Source organism: Artibeus jamaicensis, unplaced genomic scaffold (genome assembly GCF_021234435.1).
Source record: "Artibeus jamaicensis isolate MK-2021 breed Jamaican fruit bat unplaced genomic scaffold, CSHL_Jam_final contig_233, whole genome shotgun sequence".
In the NCBI taxonomy this organism is placed as follows: Eukaryota; Metazoa; Chordata; class Mammalia; order Chiroptera; family Phyllostomidae; genus Artibeus; species Artibeus jamaicensis.
In genome coordinates, this window is record NW_026521486.1 from 39,156,660 (window position 1) to 39,165,324 (window position 8,665).

Genomic DNA, 8,665 nt, shown 5'->3' on the forward strand with positions numbered 1-8,665 from the left:
TAAACTTTCCTCCAGATAGTCACATAAGATAATATTGCCAGTGTCAAAAGTAAACACAATTTAGAATATAATTTAAATGTAGAAAGAAATGCAAAGATAAATCATCATTCTAGTGACATCCTGTTAAATAGTAAAAAAATGTTGCAACTGTCTACATAATTTGTGAGACCCAGTGAAATTTAAATTGTGGATCTCCTTGTTCAACAATTATGAATAACTTCAGCCCTGGCTGGGCAGTTCAGTTAGAGTGTTGTCCCAATTTGCCAAGGCTGTGGGTTTCAAACTCGAGTCAGGGCACATAAAAGAATCAACCAAGGAATGCATAAATAAGAGCAACAGATTGATGCCTCTCTCTCTCCCTATCTCTTAAATAAATAAATAAATAAATAAATAAAACAAAAAGACTTTCAAGATGGCGACAGTAGAGCGTTAAACTGGGCAGGGAGCTCTGAGCAGAAGCCCTGTGTGACTGCAGAGGTGTGCGAGCCTGTGAAGCCAGCCTCGTCCCCAGGCTATGCTGAAATGATGCTTTAGGACCTCAACACTGAATGTAGCTATCCAGAGTCTGGGTTTTATTTTTAACAGAATGGATTTCCCAGTTTCTGTGCTTAGATGAAAAAATGTGTTTATGATCTGGGAAAATGAATGCTATTATTATAAATGAAATAATGTTATTACTTCGAAGAGTTAATAAAGTTAAATCTTGCAATACTTGCAATCTTGCAATATTCCAATGCAGCCATTTCAACTCAAAATTTCTAAAATCTCACATATGTACCAAGTTTGTACAAACATTTTAAAAATCATTTAAAGAAATCTCCAAATTACCAGCAGTAGCCATGGCTGGTGCAGCTCAGTGGATCAAGCCCTGGCCTGTGAACCAGGAGGTCGCTGGTTTGATACCTGACGTGTCTGGATTTCAGTCTGGGTGCCCAGTTGGGGGTGAATGAGAGGCAACCAAAGGATGTTTCTCTCCCTCTGTCTCTCCCCTTCTCTCCAATAATAAATAAATAAAATCTTTATTTTTTAAAAGAATATTTATTTATTTTTAGAAAAGGGAATGGAGGGAGAAAGAGAGGGAGAGAAACATCAATGTATGGTTGCTTCTCAAGTGTCCCCTACCAAGAACCTGGCCCACAACCCAGGCATGTGCTCCAACTGGGAATCAAACCGGTGATCCTTTGCCTCACAGGCCAGCACTCAATCCACTGAGCCACACCAGCCAGGGCAATAAATAAAATCCTTAAGAAATGTCAGCAGTAAACATTTTAGTTAGTGTATATTAAAGTAAAACTAAGAACCCTGCTGATACCTTAATAACTTGACTTCCTCTGATACTGTACATTATTAATAATGTCAGTCAAATGTTACAGGACGATTTACCTCATTTAAAAGAGCTTTTAGCCCAAGATTAATAAGTGATTCATATCAACATATTTCAAAAGAAAGGAGAAAGGAATCATCACATTGAAATCCACTGACCCTGAAAACCTGGGCTCTCATGTTACAGGAAGCCACTCTATATATTTGAGAAAAAGAACATGTATTTTTCTTTGTTTTTGATAATGTAACTGGAAACCTATGGAAATGGTTAGCTGCAAAAAAAGCAAAGAATTTGTGGGAGGGACCCAAGGTGGGGGCAGTCATATTCCTCAGTAGGTGAGTATCTTTTTATATTTCCTGTTTCTATTCAAAAATAGAAATATGGGCTCTCGAGAATTTCAAAGTGAGGTCGGAAATAAAAATTAGCACAAATTCTAGAGAAATAATTGTTCTAAGACAGCCTATGTCACCAGAAGTGTTTTTAAAAGCATAGAATTTGGGGCAAATTTTAGCCTTGGCACTTAATTGTTCTGAGACTTTGGAAAGGTGGTACGTAACCTGTCCAAACTTCAGTGGTGTCATTTTAAAAATGATAAAAATGACTACCAGAAAAGGTTGTTGCAAAGATTAAGTGAAACAACATACATAAGATCTTTCAAACATATGTTCAAAGGTATTCTTTCAGTGTTTAGCCTTTTGTAGCCAAAGTTATTTTTAGTAACACATAAGCTAGACTATTGGAGTCCTATATGGATCAAATTCATTCACTCACTTATACATGTAATAATTCACAAATATTTATCAAAAACCCATCTTGCCCTGGCTGTTGTAGCTCAGTGGATTGAGTGTGCCTGCCTGTGGGCAAACAGTCACAGGTTTTGATTCCCAGTCAGGGCACATGCCTGGGCTGCAGGCCAGGTCCCCAATAGGGGGCGTGTGAGAAGCAACCACATACTGATGTTTCTCTCCCCTTCCCCTCTAAAAATAAATAAAATCTTAAAAAAAAAAAAAAAGAATGTATTTTGTGCCAGATATAGCTCTAGGGAATTAAGACACATCAGAGAACAAAACAAAAAAAGGTTCATTCCTTTTTGAAGTTTGTATTATACGTAGCAATGAGGGAAAATACAAAAAAATAGTAAGCATATGTATGTAAATACCACAGTATATTAGACAATGAAACTTTTATGGAAAAAAAAGTAGAACAGGAAAAAGGGATTGTACTGGGGTGGGGTGGGGAGGAAGTGAAGCATTGCAAGATTACACAGAGTGGTCTGGACCTTACTAGAAAGAAGGAAGATGAAAATTATCCCGCTCACATCATGACTGCTTCAATTTTTAAAATCATTAAATTACACACTTGTTCAAATTTTTAGAAGTTACTCATCTAAAAACACCAAACAGTGATTCACATTAAACAATAGCATTTTCAGAAACTTGTCTTTTAAAATGTTCTAATAATCTGGAGTAATAATTGTAAAATATGCATATATTTTATTTCATGTCAATATTACTTTAAACTGATAAGAACAAATACTACACTTGATCTTGGCCAAAAGGCCGAGAAGCAATTATGTCAATATTGCTTTAAAATTTTCAGCATTTATTTTATAAACAGGTATCATGTTTTCTTGGAGCTTTAGGACATGCCCATTTATACTTCTCTAATAAAAATTTTAGTAAAATAATTTTATTTAATAGTCTTAATTGATAGCTGTCAATTCGAATGAACTTGGAATTGTATAAATAATTTTTAAAGTAACTCATAATCTTGTTTTTCAATACAGGGTGGAACAAAAGTAGGTTTACAGTGGTTCATATGGAAAATAATATTTTTGCTCCACCCTGTATATAGTTAGAAGCTAAGCTATATTTTCTTCTAGTCCTTAATTCCAGCTCTCCTTCCTTTAAATGTGTGTTCACAAACTTTCTTCCTAATACAAAGGTAAGAAACATATCACACTGCTAAGCTTTACATCAGCTTGCTGCTGAGCAGAACCATTTTTCTTTAGATGTGTATAGATTCAGACTTCAAGCTTTGCTGTTTCAGTAAAATTGACAGAAAGTAATATATATTTAAAGCTCTGCCTTTTTTTTTAGTCTCATGAATAGTTGTCCTAATCTTGGGTAACTGAGTCTATTAGAAAATAAAGGCCATGTTACTAAATATATGTAATGCGGAAAGACCTTCATCAAATTACCTGCCTAGGTAAGTATGCATACTTAATATCAAACAAAGATGAAAATAAAATTGAACTGATGAAAATATTACCTATTGAAAGTCTATCTCCTTTGAGGAGTTCTTTAATGTCACTTCTTTCCAGCAGATGCAAAAATAAAGCCGGCTTGAATTTGGGTATAATTATGATAATGTGATTTTAATTACACCAAACCAGTCAAAGGTTGTCCTTTAAAGTGTGCTTTATCTGGAACACGGCTGTTCTTTGGACTGGACGATGGCAGCCTTTATCTGTAATAGCATTGGATTTCTACCTCTGATGATTGGTGGGGGAAACAAGATTTTTCAGAAATACTTCTTAGAAACACATTCTTATTGGATGTGAAATATAACAAAGTCCACATTTGTATATATCACGGACAGTCCTGTACAGTTTCTATACATTTTTAAGGACATATGCATAACATTTAAAGGATATGTTATTGCTTAGTATTATCCATTAGAACTTTGAAAGTGAAATCAGATCTGGGAAATGGAATAACTCAGTGAGTTCCAGTGATTCCAATATGTAAGTATCAATCTGTTCTTGTTCTCTTGGTAATAACTTTACATATGACTATTAAAACTGCAGTGTTTCTTTACAAACAATTTAGTTACTACAGAAACTCATGTAGCAGGTCATAGATCAACATTTATTGACCATATACTACATACATCAGCAGAATTCCAAAAATTCCTATATAAGGTCAACCAATTGAGTAAAAGAATACCAACTAGCAAATATGAAGAACTGGAAGAGGTGTGGAAGGTGGAAATAATGGCATTCTGGTGCTTACAGCTCAATAGTGAAAATATCGATGCTTCTAGAGCAGTCCCAGCATTTAGTACACGAGAACACAATATATAATAATATAGTTAGAATACATACCCAAGCGCGGGCCTGCGAACCAGACAATCGCGGTTCGATTCCCAGTCGGGGCACATACCGGGGTTGCAGGCCGGTTCCCTGCAGGCCAGTTCCCAGCAGGGGATGCACAAAAGGCAACCATACATTGATGTTTCTCTCCCTCTCTCCTTCCCTTCCCCTCTAAAGATAAATAAATAAAATCTAAAAAAAAAAATTATTAAAAAAAAAAGAATACATGCCCAAATACATCTGATACAAGTTTGAGAATAAGCACAGAGACTGTGTCTATTAAACTGCCTGAGGTATTGAACAAATTATTTAAGAACTGATTGTGTTCTTAAGTTTATCTTCTAGATCAGCAAAAACACAAGGTGGTAATTGTCCCCACACCAGGGAGGCTGCAGAGGCGGTGTGAGCTTTTGACATTCAGGATCCTATTCACAGCCCAGTATTGCTCATTATACTTGATCCTGGCAGAGCGACTCTTTGTCCTTGGACAGGAGTTAATCTCTCCTTCACAGCCAAGAAGTTTGGGAGAGACCTGCTCAATTTAGAATAAAGACATTCACCTATAATAAATCAGATTGTTTCCATGCAGGTCGATCACAGACAAGGTTCTGCCCACTGCATTCATTTATTTTCCAAATGTTTTTTTTTCTTTTTGTAATAATAAAACAACACATGTTTATTGCAGTAAGTTTAGAAGATGTGTAAAAGTAGAAAGAAAATTCCATTTATCTATACTCTCATATCCCACTGAAAACTGCTGTTAACATTTTGGTGACTCCCTTGAATTGCACTAAATATTCTTTTTTTAAAAAAAATATTTATTTTAGATAGAGGGGAAGAGAGGGGGAAAAGAAAGAGAACACTGATGTTTGAGAGAGCCTTCATTGATCACCCACCTCTCACATGCCCCCATCCACAGAACTGGCCCGCAACCCACACTTGTGCCCTGACTGAGAGTCGAACTGGGGACTTTTCAGTTTGTGGGATGACGCCCAACCCAGTGAACCACACCAGTCAGGGTTGAACACACAATTCTGAATCCTGCTTTTTCACTAAACATTTTATGGTGAGTATTTTTTAGGTTACTAAGTTTTTCATCAACATTATTTTTAATACTGGTGTAATATTTCATGGCATGGATAAATTATTCTTTTTAAAAAAGAAAAGACTTTTATTATTGATATAAGTTGCTTCCACACTTTCACTATTACAAATAAAGATGCCATTAAAATCTTATACAGAAATTGTCATCTAAATTTCTGGCTGTTTACTTAGAATCTATTTCTTCAGGAGGAATACTGTTAATAGTCATGAAGATTTTTCTTTTCCGCATTTTTCTTCAATTTCAGTGAATATTTTACTCTGTGAAAACTACTGTAGAAGATGACATAGGATGCAAACATGAATTAGACTGCCACTTGAAGCTTACAATCTAGAAAACAAAATCAGGCAAAGATATACATAATTATAGATTGTGTATGGTAGAAAGTGGTATATTCCACAAAGTTTCTGCTTTGTTCTTTGGAGACTCAAAAATTAGAAGTCTGTTTTCTCATGATCAGTTGAAAACATTAGGATGAAAATGTTTATTTCCTGCTTTAAAGAATATTCCTACTGCCAGTATTCTCATGAAAATGCATGTATATCTATCTGTGTCTACTTTGGAAAAAAACCTTTGAGGTCTTGCATAAATAATATCACTGACTTCAGTGTTGTACTTTGTCTGTTTTTCATGAGCAGCTTCAGGGCTGTTCTGAGTATGCAGAGCTGTGAGGGCTACTGCAAATGCCTGTAGATTGTGAACTTTGTGATAAAGTGATGGTGTCGTTGGAGAAGGAGGTGAATTCTCAGTTATAGGTTGGCTACAGTCCTGTAGCTGCAGTGCGTCACCTTCTGTTAACACTGTTATGCAATGTACAAAGGCATAATGTATCAGAGCTTCTAGTTTTTGATAATAGTTTAATAATTTTTCAAAATCAAATAAAACTTTTGGGGGGCGTGGAGAGCTGGCTGAGGCTTTATTTTGGGAGAAAAAAAACCCACTTGATCTGGCTTCTAGTGGTGGGGGGCAGGGGCAAGAGGTGGTACCACAGGCAGTAAAGGCCCCTGCCCCAAGGGTGAGCTGAGGCCTGGGGCTGAGCCTCAGGTGGGTGTCCTGTGCTCTCTGCTCTCCTGCACAGCTCCTTTCCTTCCAGCTTGGAGGACAGGAGGGCCCACAGAAGTCATGCATTTGGACAGAACATCAAATGACTCAGACACCAGATTCCCATCTCAGTTCTCAATGTTCTTCACAACCACCGTCTTGGAGGGGCTTGTGCTGGCGGAGCTGAAGGAGCCAGAGCTCCCGCCAGAGCCCAGGCTGTAGTCGAAGTTCTCGTAAGCCGGGCTCAGCCCACCTAAGTAGCCACTGGTGGTCTTGGTATGGATACTCATGTTCTGCCTCCCAGACTCCAGCAGCTCTCCTCACTCTCCAGCAGCTTTCAGTAGGTGGTGGTCTCCACATCAGGGGCAGCCTGGTGTTCATGAGCTCCTGGTACTCATTCAGCTGCTGGGCCATGTCCTGCTTGGCAACTCTCAGAGTGGCTTCCAGCTTGGCCTGAGCATCCTTGACGGCCAGCTCACCACATTGCTTGGCATCCTTGATGGAGGCCTCCAGGGAAGCCTTCTGGCCTTTGAGGCCCTTGATTTCAGCCTAGATTCTGCTGATGTTCCCATTAGTGTCAGAAATCTCCGTCTTCATGTGACGCAGGGTCATCCCCCATGCTTCCCAGCCAATGTCTGCAGCTCCTCATACTTGATCTTGTAGATGGCCTCAGCTTCAGCCCAGTTGCAGTTGGCTATCTCCTTGTACTGGGCCTTGACCTCGGTGATGATGCCATCCAGGGAGCGCCTGTTGTCCATGGACAGCACCACGGACATGTCGGAGATCTGGGCCTGCAGCTCATGAATCTCCTCGTCATACACCTGTCTGTAGAAGTTGATCTCATCGGTCAGCCCTTCTAGGCGGGATTCTAGCTCTACCATTTTCATGTAAGCTTCATCCACATCCTTCTTGATGAGGAGAAATTCATTCTCCATCTCTGTGCATTTATTGATCTCGTCCTCATATTTATTCTTCAAGTCCTCCACCAGCTCCTGCATGTTGCCAAACTCTACCTCCAGGCTCAGTTTCTCGTGGGCCAATGTTTTTAGCTGCCACCGAAGGTTGTCGAAGTAGGCCTCGAACTTATTGTCTGTTACTGTGAATCATCTTCTACTGCCGCAGGAGACTCCACTTGGTTTCCAGAATCTTATTCTGCTCCAGGCTCCACACCTTATTGATGAAGGATAAGACTCTTGATCTGCTCCTTTTTTTGGTTGTGTTCTTCCAGCTTCAGGGGACTCAGGAGGCTCTGGTTCACTTGGTTGGCTTTAATGGTCCCCATGCTCCCAGCTCCACCAAAACCCCCCTGACCAGATTCATGGGGGTGCCCAGGCCAAGCCGGGAGCTGCTTCTCACCTGGAAAAAGGCTAAAGGGCTGGTGCTGGGCCCACTTGAGCAGAACAAGTGGCTGCTGAAGGCCCCTGGGCCAGAGGTGGACACCTTGAAGGACCTCTGAGTCATTCTTACAGACATAGTGGAAGCTGGGGTGGCCAAACCAGACAGAGATTTGAGAAGGAGACAAAAACTGCCTCAAATAAAACTTTTATATAAGATTCTTATTTTTATTTACATCAGTGATCCACAAACTTTCTCTGTAAAGGACCAATTAATAAAGTTTTACAGATTTGCTGTCAACCTGGTCTCTGTCTCTCAACTATTCAACTCGGTCACCTCCACCTTTTTTCTCTCTGGCAATCACAGTACTGATGCCCATTTCTGTGAATATGTGCTTTGACTTAATCCCTTCATCTTTTTCACCCAGAGCCCCAAACTCCCACCCCCCTGACAGGTGTAAGTCTGTTCTCTGTATGGATGAGTCAGTCTATTTTGTTTGTGAATTTACTTTATTAGTTTCCAAATATAAGTGAAATCAGATAGTACTAGTCTTTCTCTGACTGCCTTTTTTCACTTAGCATAATACTCTCCAAGTCTACCCATGCTGTCTTAAAAGTTAAGATTTCCTTTTTTATGGCAGAGTAGTATTCCATTGTGTAAATGTACCACAGATATTTTTATCCATGCATCTACTGATAGATGCTTGGGATGCTTCCAAATCTTGGCTGTTGTCAATAACACTACAATAAACACATGGGTGCATATATTC

The 8,665-nt window shown here is 39.1% G+C and overlaps 2 pseudogenes; both read right to left on the reverse strand.

Annotated features, from left to right (window-relative positions):
• Positions 1-2,785: 2,785 nt before the first annotated feature.
• LOC119045135 (uncharacterized) lies at positions 2,786-2,895 on the reverse strand (annotated as a pseudogene).
• Positions 2,896-6,560: 3,665 nt separating this feature from the next.
• Positions 6,561-8,046, reverse strand: LOC119045130 (keratin, type II cytoskeletal 8-like; annotated as a pseudogene).
• Positions 8,047-8,665: the final 619 nt, after the last annotated feature.